Here is a 12,941-nt window from a genome sequence, read left to right on the forward strand (position 1 = left end):
TCTACTCTGTTCTTTCGTAGATGGCGAGAACACACGCTTCCTCATCCACCGATCAGTAGCCCGAGCCCCCAGCAGCAGCTCCCACGAGGGGCAGAGGGCGAAGCCGAGGCCGTACTAGAGGCCGAGGCAGAGGTAGAGCTCATCCTAGAGTAGCAGCACCAGCGGCGGAGCCTCAGGTTGACTTTGATGATGAGGTTCCGCCCAGACAGTTTTAGTGGGCCCAACTCAGGTCCTAGAGGGGTTTATTGCTACCCCAATACTCCAGGATTCTCTGGTCCGTCTAGTTGGCCTTATGGAGAGCGTCACCCGGGCAGGCTTGCTTCCTGTAACACTAGCCATCTCTCAGGCTGGAGGAGGTGACCAAACTCCTGCTACTCACACCCCGGAGCAGATGGCTCCCCAGTTTCAGACTCCAGCAGCTGAGCCAGTTGGAGCAGTTTAGCCAGGTGTGGTAGCTCAGACCGGTGATGGAGCAGCTATGTCTGCCAATGCTTTGTAGAGATTGGACGGGTTCACCAAGCTCTTCACTACTACTTTCAGCAGTGCATCTTCTAAGGATTCCCAGGATTATCTAGACAACTGTCATGAGGTTCTTAGGAACATGGGGATAGTAGAGACCAGTGGGGTCGATTTTGATACTTTTCGCTTGTCGGAATCCGCCAAGACTTGCTGGAGAGACTATTGTTTGGCTAGACCAGCCAGATCGCCAGCTTTGACTTAGGAGCAATTTACTCAGCTATTTCTGGAGAAGTTTCTCTCCATTACTCAGAGAGAGGCCTATCGGAGGTAGTTTAAGCGTCTCCAGCAAGGTTCTATGACTTTTACCCAGTATGAGACCAGATTCACCAACTTGGCTCATCATGCTCTTATCATACTTCCCACCGTAAGAGAGAGGGTGAGGAGGTTCATTAAGGAACTTATTCAGCCGATTCGTCTTCAGATGGCTAGGGAGATAGGAAGTGAGATTTCTTTCTAGGAGGCGGCTAATGTGGCCAGGAGAGTGGAGATGGTTCTATCGCAGGGAGGTGGTCATGGGTCAAATAAGAGGCCTCGTCATTCATGCAGATTTAGTAGTGCCTCGTCTGGAGGCAGGAATTCGTATGGTAAGGGCCATCCTCCTAGGCCCTTTCAGTCAGCACTTCAGGTTTCTCACGGTGCTTCAGGTGGCCGTGGTTCTCATATGCAATATTCTGATCAGCAACCCTACAGTGCACCACCAGCCCCTATCAGTGCACTGCCGCTCTAGAGTTTTCGGGGTGGTCATTCAGGTCGCCAGGGTCAGTCTCAGTTTCCTCAGTCAAAACATTCAGGTGGATGTTTTGAGTGCGGTGAGTATGGTCATATCCGAAGGGCTTATCTGAGATTGATGGGTACTCAGTTACAGCAGCAGGGTTCTCGTACTATGGTTCAGGCACTAGGTGTTCCACAGCCTGCCCAGCTAGCTAGAGGTGGGGGTAGAGGTGGAGGTAGATGTGCTAGAGGTGGAGCTCAGACCGCTAGAGGTAGAGGCCAGCCAGTTGCAGGTCATCCCAGAGATGTAGTCCAGGGTGGTGGGGCCCATCCCGGATGTTATGATCTTCTAGCCAGGCCTGAGGCTAAGGCTTCCGATGCAGTTATCACAGGTACTGTTCTGGTTTGTGGCCGAGATGCTTCGGTTTTATTTGATCTAGGGTCTACATACTCCTATATATCATCTTATTTTGCACCGTATCTGGTCATGCCTAATGATTCCTTGAGTGCCTCTGTATATATGTCTACACTGGTGGGTGATTCTATTGTAGTGGATCGAGTCCATTGCTCTTGTATAGTTGTGATTGGGGGTATTGATACTCGTATAGATATGTTGCTTCTAGACATGGTTGATTTCAATGTCATATTGGGGATGGACTGGTTATCACCTTACCATGTTATCTTGGACTTTCATGGCCAAGACTGTAATCTTAGCCTTGCCGGGTTTACCTCGTTTAGAGTGGAGAGGGGCTCCTGGTCATTTTACCTGTAGTGTTATCTCTTATGTGAAGGCTCGGCATATGGTCGAGAAGGGGTGTTTGGCCTATTTGGCATATGTTCGTGATTCTAGTGCCAAGGTTCCTTCTATTGATTCTGTGCCCGTTGTTCGTGAGTTCCTAGAGGTATTTCCTTCAGACCTGTTGTGTATGCCACCCAACAAGGATATTGACTTCTGTATTGATTTGGCTCTGGGAACTCAGCCCATTTCTATCCCGCCGTATCGTATGGCCCCACCTGAGTTGAAAGAGTTGAAGGAGCAGTTGCAAGACTTGCTTAAGAATGGTTTTATTAGACCCAATGTTTCGCCTTGGGGTGCGCCGATGTTGTTTGTTAAGAAGAAGGATGGATCGATAAGAATGTGTATTGATTACCGGCAGTTGAGCAAGGTTACAATCAAGAATAAGTATACATTGTCGAGGATTGATGATTTGTTTGATCAGCTTTAGGGTGCCAAGGTATTCTCGAAGATTGACTTGAGATCTGGCTACCATCAGTTTAGGATTAGGGCATCCGATGTCCCTAAGACAACTTTTCGCACTCGGTGCGGGCATTATGAGTTCTTGGTGATGTCAATCGGGTTGACAAATGCCCCAACAACTTTTATGGATTTTATGAACCGAGTGTTCAGGCCTTACTTGGATTCGTTCATGATAGTCCTCATTGATAATATTTTGATTTATTCCCGCAAACGGGAAGAACACAAGCAACATCTTAGAGTGGTTCTTCAGACTTTGAGGGATAGTCAGTTGTATGCTAAGTTTTCAAAGTGTGAGTTCTGGCTGAGTTCAGTTGTATTCCTGGGTCATGTTGTATCAGTAGAGGATATTCAGGTTGATCCGAAAAATATTGAGGCAGTTAAGAACTAGCCTAGGCCAGTATCAGCTACAAAGATCCGGAGTTTCTTGGGATTGGCAGGCTACTATCGTCGGTTCGTGGAGGGGTTTTCGTCTATTGAAACCCCGATGACCAGGTTGACCCAGAAGGGTGCCCAGTTTAGATGGTCTAATGAGTGTGAGGCGAGCTTTCAGAAGCTCAAGACAGCTCTGACTATGGCATTGGTGTTGGGTTTACCCACAGGTTCAAGGCCTTATACAGTTTATTGTGATGCATCTCATATTGGACTTGGTGCGATGTTGATGCAGGATGGCAGGGTCATTGCCTATGCTTCATGGCAGTTGAAGATTTATGAGAAGAACTATCCGGTTCATGATTTGGAGTTGGCAGCCATTGTTCACGCGTTGAAGATTTGGAGGCATTATCTGTATGGCGTGGCATGTGAGGTGTTCACGGATCACAAGAGTCTGTAGTACTTGTTCAAGCAGAAGGAGTTGAATTTGAGGCAGAGAAGGTGGTTAGAGCTATTAAAGGACTATGATATCACCATCTTATATCATCCGGGAAAGGCCAATGTGGTGGCCGATGCTTTGAGTAGGAAGTCATCTAGTATGGGTAGTCTTGCTTATATTCCGGTCGGTGAGAGGCTACTTGCTTTGGATGTTCACGCTTTGGCCAATCAGTTCGTGAGGTTGGATGTTTCTGAGCCCAGTCGTGTGTTAGCTTGCACGGTTGCTCGTTCTTCTTTATTGGAGCGTATCCGTGATCAGCAATATGATGATCCCCATTTGTGTGTCCTTAGAGATACAGTGCAGCACGGAGGTGCCAAGCAGGTTACCTTAGGTGATGATGGAGTTTTGAGATTTCAGGGTCGAGTTTGTGTGCCTAATGTGGATGGACTCTGAGGGTTGATTTTAGAGGAGGCCTACAGCTCCCGGTACTCTATTCATCTGGGCGCCGTGAAGATGTTTCAGGATTTGCGGCAGCATTATTGGTGGCGGAGAATAAAGAAGGATATCATTGCATATGTGGCTCGGTATTTGAATTGTCAGCAAGTTAAGTATGAGCATTAGAGGCCTGGTGGTTTGTTCCAGAATATTGAGATTCCTGAGTGGAAGTGGGAGCGGATCACTATGGACTTCGTTGTTGGACTCCCATGGACTCAGAGGAAGTTCAATGCAGTGTGGGTTATTGTTGATAGGCTGACCAAGTCAGCACATTTCATTCCTATGGTAGTCTCTTATTCTTCCGAGAGGTTAGCTGAGATCTATATCCGAGAGATTGTTCGTCTTCATGGTGTGCCCGAGTCTATCATTTCGGATAGATGTACGCAGTTTACCACCCATTTCTGGAGAGTAGTTCAGCGAGAGTTGGGTACACGAGTTGAGTTGAGCACAGCGTTCCATCCTCAGACGGACGGGTAGTCCGAGTGGACTATTCAGATTTTAGAGGATATGCTCTGAGCTTGTGTCATTGATTTTGGAGGCTCGTGGGATTAGTTTTTGCCTTTAGTAGAGTTTGCCTACAACAACAACTACCAGTCGAGTATTCAGATGGCTCCTTATGAGGCTTTATATGGTAGGCGGTATCGGTTTTCGATTGGATGGTTTGAGCCGAGGGAGGCTCGGTTGTTAGGGACGGATCTGGTTCAGGATGCCTTGGACAAGGTAACGGTTATTCAGGATAGGTTTCGTACAGGTCAGTCCAGGCAAAAGAGCTATGCCGACCGCAAGGTTCGAGATTTGGCTTTCATGGTCGGTGAACGGGTATTACTTTGAGTGTCGTCTATGAAGGGCGTGATGAGATTTGGGAACAAGGGCAAGCTTAGCCCTAGGTTCATTGGCCCGTTTGAGATTCTTGATCGAGTGGGGGAGGTGGCTTATAGACTTGCATTGCCGCCGAGCTTATCAGCCGTGCACCCGGTGTTTCATGTGTCCATGCTTCAGAAATATCACGGTGATCCATCCCACGTGTTAGATTTCAGCACTGTCCAGTTGGACAAGGACTTGTCTTTTGAGGAGGAGTCGGTAGCTATTCTAGACCGGCAGGTTCGTCAGTTGAGGTCGAAAAGTTTTCCTTTTGTTCATGTTCAGTGAAGAGGTCAGCCTGCTGAGGCATCGACCTGGGAGTTCGAGTCTGATATGCAGAGCCGTTATCCCCATCTTTTCCCCGACTCAGGTACTTCCTTCTTATGTCCGTTTGAGGACGAACGGTTATTTTAGAGGTGGAGAATGTGATGACCTTTTGGGTCATCACTTGTTTTTAAAATGAATTCTGAATTTCGAGGCCTTAAAAACCTCTTTTAGCATCACCTCGATTTGTGTGCGTAGTCCGGGCGCGTAGCCGGAAAGCTATTATGTGAAAATCCGTGAAAATGTTGAAATTTTGACTTAAAATGCATTTAAGTGGACTTCGGTCAATATTTTGGGTAAATGGACCCGGACCCTTGATTTGACGGTCCCGGAGGGTCCGTGGAAAAATATGGGACTTGGGCGTACGCCCGGAATCGAATTCTGAGGTCCCAAGCCCGAGAAATGAATTTTTAAAGAAAATTATTTTCTGGAAATTTCTATGAGTTTTGGAAATAAAATGCATTTAGAATTTGATGGTATCGGGCCCGTATTCTAGTTCCGGAGCCCGGTACAGGTCTTATATGTGAAATAAGATGAGCCTGTGAAATTTGGTAAGAAACGGAGATCATTTGAGGTGATTCGGACCCGTAGTTGTGAAAATTCCTACTTTGAAAGTTTTGAGATTTTTCTTAGATTTCTATGCTAATGCACTGTTTAAGAGGTTATTTTGGCGATTTGATCGCACTGATAAGTTCATATGATGTTTTTGAGTTAGTACGTATATTTGGTTTGGAGCCCCGAGGGCTCAGGTGAGTTTTGGATGGATTTCGGAAAGTTTTGAACTCATTAAAAATTGCAGGTTTTTGGCTGTTCAGTGCCCAGGGATTTTGTTCTTCGCGTTCTTGTGGTCCCACTCGCGAACGCGTAAGGCAAATCTCCCAGGTGCCAGATTTCTTCTTCGCGAATGCGAAGCCTAAGACGCGAACGCGAGGTTGAGGGGGGGATACCCTTTGCGAACGCGTCCAAGCACTCGCGAACACGTAAAGTTAAAGGCCTGGGGGAGGGTTCACATTTTGTTCTACGCGAACGCGGCCACTGTCCAACGAACATGAAGGCTCGAGGGGTCAAAGCTCCGCGAACGTGAGCCCAATGTTGCGAACGCGAAGGTCACTGAGGCCTAACTCATCGTGAACATGACAGGCCTATCGCGAATGCGATGAAGGCCTGTCTAGTGATTTTTAAAATAGAAGCAAAACGGGACTTAATCAAAATTTCCTAACTTCTTCTTCCAAACTCCAAATTGGGCGATTTTTGAAAGAGGATTTCACCACCAATCCATAGGTATGTAATCTTAGACTCATTTTCTTCAATTTCTATTTACACCCATTAGATTTCTAGGCTTAAATCATGTTCTTAAGGGTAGAAAATTAGGAATTTGGGTAGAGTTAGGGCTTTTTTTGTATAATTGTGATTTAGACCTCGTTTTGAGGTCAAATTTTGAAACTAATTATATATTCGGGCTCGTGGGTGAATGGGTGATCAGGTTTTGGTTCGAACCTCGTGTTTTGACCAAGCGGGCCCGAGGTCAATTTTTGACTTTTTGGGACGAATGATGGGAAAGCTATAATTAAGCATTGGAATTGGATTGTTTAGCGTTTATTGATGTTATTAAGTCGATTATGTCTAGATAAAATTGATTTGGAGCGAAATTCAAAATGAAAAGCGGTGTTTGAGGCTTGAGTTGGTCGTGGATGTTCGAGCTTAGTGTTTGGTCTAACCTTAGCTTGAGGGATTAGGAGTTGTGTCCTATTTACTACTTGTTTCTTGTTGAGTACGACGTATAGGCATGGTGATGATTATCTATACATTGGTGTCGAGCATGACCGCGAGTCTCAAATTGTAATTTATTCTATTCTTAAATAATACTACGGATGCTTAAATTGATGATCCTCTGAATTGAACAAGGATTATGATTATTCTCGTGGAAATTACTTATGGTTGAGTATTGGTGTTAGCTGAGGTAGTTAGATGTTGGAACAAGTTTGGTTATAGTTGTTTCTCCCTTGCCGGGACGTATTTACTTATACTGTCGATTCCCTTGCCGGGATAGGGTAGTTCATTATTGATCCCTTGTCGAGACTCTTGTTATGATTGTTGTTGATTGTATACGTGGATCGGGTTGCGCGCCGCAACAATGTTTTATTTGGATTGGGTTGCGCACCACAATAATATTATATGTGGATCGGGTTGCACGCCGCAACAACGATATAAATGGATCGGGTTGCACGCCACAACAATGATATAAATGGATTGGGTTGCAGGTCAGAACAATAATATAATTGGATCGGGTTGCACACTGCAACAGTGATAAATGATATGGAACGGGTTGCACGCCGCAACAGTATTGTTATATATTGGGATCGGGTTGCGCGCCGCAACAATTGATGATACAAAGTGTTTATAGATTTGATACAGGTTCCTTATTGTTTTGTTGTAAATTTTAAGTTGTCCTTATGCCTTTACTCTTGATTTACCATTGGTATTGATATACCCCCGCAACATGTACCCCCCTCCCATCTTTACTTGCTTATTTATATTTTTATATAACTGTACAACTTTATTTGATAGTCGGTCCTAGCCTCGTCACTACTTCGCCGAGGTTAGGCTAGGCACTTACCAGCACATGGGATCGGTTGTGCTGATGCTACACTCTGCACTATGTGCAGATCCCGGAGCAGCTTTTGGACAGTAGCATTTGGGTGGATGCCTTTAGTCCAGTTAGAGATCCCGAGGTAGTCCTATCCCGCAGGCGTCCACATGCCCTGCGTTCTCTTCTATCTTATTATGTATTCTGTTTTCATTGTTTCCGAAATAGATTGTACATTCTTTTCAGACTTTTGTTGTAGTAATCATAGACAATCCGTGATATTGTGACATCGGATTCCGGGTAGAGACGTATGTTGGCATTGTCGTACTGGCTTTGGTTATTTTATCAGACTAAGTCTTCCGCTTGATTTTATTTATCGTTAGTATTTCAATGTTGATTACCTGTTAATTCAAATTGTTAAAAAGGGCTAAAATGAAAGAGTTAGTGATTCTTTATTTCGCGGCTTGCCTAGCTTCTACGAGTAGACGCCATCATGACTCTTGAGGGTGGGAAATCCGGGTCGTGACAATTCTGGTGTGTGGTATTAGACCTGATGAATACAACATTATATCAGCATATTAGTCAGCCAAAGAAATCTAGGAATCCCCTCAGACGGCTCACGAAAGAACAACACAAGTCAAGCAATCCAAAATTGACATGCTCACAACTGATACGAGCTCTTCAGGACGCAAGATGATGAATCTGTCCAAGAAATGCGTACCCGGTTCACCTCTATCATTAATGAGCTTCACTCCCTTGGTGAAACTATTCCAAGAAAAAAGCTAGTTAGAAAGATCCTAAGTGTGCTACCTAGTTCTTGGGAAAGCAAAGTGAATGCCATTACAGAGGCGAAGGACTTGCAGGAGCTAACTATTGATGAGCTTGTTGGAAATCTAAAAACATATGAAATGAAGAAGAAGAAAGACAGTGAAAGAAGAGAGCCCAAGAAGGAGAATAACCTGGTTCTCAAAATAGAAAACAACGAGTCAAGTGGTGAAGATGGTGATATGTCATACCTAACAAGAAGATTCCAGAAGATGGTTCGCAGGAATGGAGGCATTCCAAATAGGGGAAGTTCTAGCAAGACAAAGAATTATGACCTATGTTATAAATGTGGCAATCCAGGACATTCAATCAAGGATTTACCTATCCTAAAGCAGGATCAGTACAAGAACAACTCTGACAAAGCAGCCAAAAGGAACCTAGTTCCTGATAGCGCTTCAATAGAAAGAAATGCCACTGACAATGTCGTGAGACAAGCTCTTGCTGCATGGGGAAATTCATCAAGCGAATCTAGAGAAGATGATGAACCAGGTAATAGCTCTATGATGACAGTAGAAAGTGAATCAACTGAGTATGATTCAATTTTTGCGTTGATGGCCCAGTATGATGATGAAGATGACGATGATGATGAGGTAAATTTTCTAGATGTTCAGAGAAATCTGAAATCTTATTCTCCTAAGAAACTCATGTCTTTCAAAAATGTGCTAATCGACGCTTATTATAGTCTTATAAATGACAGAGATGTCTTAATAGTTGAATTAGGAGAAGCAGAACAATCTAGAGATGACCTAGTAATAGTTGCAGTTGATCTAAGAGAGTTAATTGAGAATCTAAAGAAATAAAGAAATGTCTTAAAGAAAAGGATTGAAAACGTAGAACAAGAAAGAGATGACCTTCTAGTGTTAGTAATGGACTTGAAGGAAATCATTGGGAAACCTACAATAGAAAGTAGGGCTGAAAATTATCAAAAAGGAAAGGAAGTTGCAAGCGAGGCACATATTAAGCTTGAAAATGAGCTAAAGTCAGTGCAGTTTAGTCTGTGTGCTGAGCTTGAAAAAAACAAACAACTTCAGGAAGAGCTAGGTAGCGTGAAGAGTGATCTTGAAAAATCACTCAAGTGGACCTAGTCCTCTAATGCTATTACTGCCATGTACTCCAACAATGGGGGAAACAGGCAGAGGATTGGGTTTCAAAGGGAAAAAATCCCTTACAACCCTAATAGCAAGTACGTTACCTGTACCTGACAATTGGCTTTGCACCCACTGTGGTAATAATAGGCACCTTAAAGAAAACTGTAAGGCCAGATGTCATTCACAGCAGAAAAACAAATCCTTTGCTAAAAAAGTAACTACAAGTAGAGAACCTGGTCCCTCATTTAAAATCCGCATAATGCCTGTATGGACCAAAAGATCTCTTATTCACCCTTTTTCTCATTACAAGGGACCCAAATTGGCTTGGGTTCCTAAATCTAACTCCTAATCTTCTTGTGCATATAACAGTGAAAGGAAGCAACCTACAATGGTATATGTATAGTGGTTGCTCAAAGCATATAACTGGAAGTACAAATGATTTCATTTCACTAAAAGCCCTGTAAGGAGGGAGTGTATCCTTTGGGAATGGCAAGAAGAGATACATTCTAGGAGTAGGAAAGATTGGGAAGTCTCTCTCTCACTCAATCAAAAATGTGTACTACGTGAACGGATTGAAGTATAGCTTACTAAGCGTTTCCCAATCTGTGACAAGGGAAACAAGGTGGAATTTGTGTCAAAAATCTGTACAGTTATAAACCTGGTGACCGGTGAGGTGGTGCTAGTGGCAAAACGATACAAGAATATTTAAGTAGCTGATTTTGAATCGCTGAAGAATGGCGATCTAAGTTGCCTATGCGTTGTTGATGATGATACTGAGCTATGGCACATGAGGCTAGGTCACGCTAGCTTCACGTTATTAAACAAATTAGTAAGGAAGGACCTGGTTCGTAGTCTGCCCAAGGATGAAACCTTTGAAGTGTTTGTTGCCTTTGTCAAAAAGATCTAAGTGAAGATGGGTAATAAAGTAGCCTGCATCAGATTTGATCATGGGACGCAGTTTGACAATGTCAAGTTTGATGAGTTCTGCACTGAAAATGGCATCACTTACAATTTTTTTGCTCCAAGAACACCTCAACAAAATGGTGTTGTGGAGAGGAAGAATAGAACTATTGAAGACATGGCAAGAACAATGTTAATTGACAGTGGGATCGCAAAATATTTCTGGGCAGAAGCTGTTAATACTGCGTGCTACTTGGTAAACAGGTGCATGATCCGGTCCCTTCTGAACAAAACTCCATATGAACTGCTGAATGGAAGGAAGCCCAAGTTGTCACATCTAAGAAATTTTAGGTGTAAATTCTTTGTTCATAATAATGGAAAGGAAGATATTGGGAAGTTCGATGCCTAAAGTGATGAAAGAATCTTTCTGGGATACTCATCTCAAAGCAAAGCTTACAAGGTTTACAACAAAAGGACTTAATGTGTAGAAGAAAGCATTCATGTGATCTTTGATGAAGCTCACCTCTACTGTGAAAAGAACAGACATGTTGATCAAGATGGAGAGCCCTTATTTGTGTCAGGTGAAGTAATTGACATGGAAAATGGAAAGGCAGACATAATGATCCATGTCAAGGAATCCAATGAAGAATATGCAAATACATCTCCATCAATTGGAGAGGAACCTGGTCCCCCGATTGCAACAACTGAAGTTGAAAATAGAGTTGTTGATGCAGTCCAAGGAACTCCACTCTATGAAGTAATAAGTGCTCAAGAATCCCAGCCAGATGTGCCTAGTTCCTCTACTAATGAGACTCAGGCACCAAATTGGAGGTTCAAAAGTTTACATCCTCTTGACAACATAATCACTCCTCTTGACTTAGGAGTTCAGACCATATCAAAATCAAGAAACTCACTTGCCTTCTCAGTTTTTTCCCCAAATAGAGCCCAAAAATATAAAAGAAGCACTGAAGGACGCAGACTGGATCACAGCTATGCAAGAGGAGTTGCATCAATTTGAAAGGAACAAGGTATGACACCTGATTCCTCGACCTGCTGATCGAACCATTATAGGAACCAGGTGGGTATTCAGAAACAAACTTGATGAGTTTGAAAATACAACAAGAAACAAGGCAAGGCTTGTGGTTCAAGGCTACAATCAGGAAGAAGGGATTGAATATGATAAAACATTCGCCCCTGTAGCTCGAATAGAAGCCATTAGAATTCTGATTTCCTTTGTATCTCATATGGAGTTCACTTTATTCCAAATGGATGTCAAAGTGCATTTCTTAATGGCTATCTAAAAGAAGAAGTCTATGTCAAGCAACCTCCTGGTTTTAAGTGTCACAAACACCCTATTCATGTGTTTAAACTAGATAAGGTATTGTACGGATTAAAACAGGCTCCCAGGGCTTGCTATGAAAGGCTGTTAAGATTCCATCTAGAAAATGACTTTGCAAGAGGGAAGATTGACAACATTTTTTTCCTAAAGAAACGAGGGAGGAACCTACTCATTGTTCAAGTGTATGTCGATGACATCATCTTTGGAGCCACAACTGACTCTCTCTGCGCAGACTTTGCTAAACTCATGGAGAGTGAATTTGAGAAGAGTATGATGTGAGAACTGAATTTCTTCCTAAGACTTCAAGTGAAACAATCTAAGAAGGGAACATTTATAAGTCAACAAAAGCACATCAAAGAGCTGCTGAAAAGGTTTGATATGGAAGCCTCAAAAGTTATCAATACGCTCATTGCAACAGCTATGCGTCTAGACATGGATGAACCTGGTTCTCTTGTAAACTAGACCATCTATAAAGGGATCATAGGGTCACTATTGTATCTCACTGCAAGCAGACCAAACATTGTTTTTAGTGTGGGTCTCTGTGCAAGGTTTCAATCCAATCCAAAGGAATCTCATCTGAAGGCTACCAAGAGAATACTGAGATATCTCAAAGGAACACAGGACCTGGTCCTCTATTATCATTCAGGAGACAACTTGACCGTATTGGGTATACTGACACTAATTATGTTGGATATCTGGTAGACAGGAAAAACACATCTAGAATGGCACACTTCCTGGGTTCCTACTTAATCTCATGGGGTACAAAGAAGCAGAACTCTATGGCACTTTCAACTGCAAAAGCTGAATATGTAGCAGCTGCCTCTTGATGTGCTCAACTCTTGTGGATCAAGCATCAATTGGAAGATTTCGGAGTATTCTAAGACTGTGTGCCTCTTTTATGTGATAATACTAGTGCACTCAACATGGCAAAAAATCCAGTTCAATATAAGCGGACAAAGCACATTGATGTACGTCACCATTTCCTTAGAGACAATGTTGAGAAAGGGCTTATATGCATGAAATTTTGTAGCACAGAAGACCAAATTGCAGATATATTCACCAAAGCCCTGAGCAGAGAACACTTCGAGCAAAATCGTCTGGCATTGGGGTTGATAAAACCCAATTGAGAACCCGGTCCCTCAATGATTGGCTATGAAAGAAAGGTTCAGGTACTTAGCTAAAAGGTGTTTTCTAGCAAAGTCTAACTCATCTATATACCGTTACAG

Source organism: Nicotiana tabacum, chromosome 20 (genome assembly GCF_000715075.1).
Source record: "Nicotiana tabacum cultivar K326 chromosome 20, ASM71507v2, whole genome shotgun sequence".
Lineage (NCBI taxonomy): Eukaryota > Viridiplantae > Streptophyta > Magnoliopsida > Solanales > Solanaceae > Nicotiana > Nicotiana tabacum.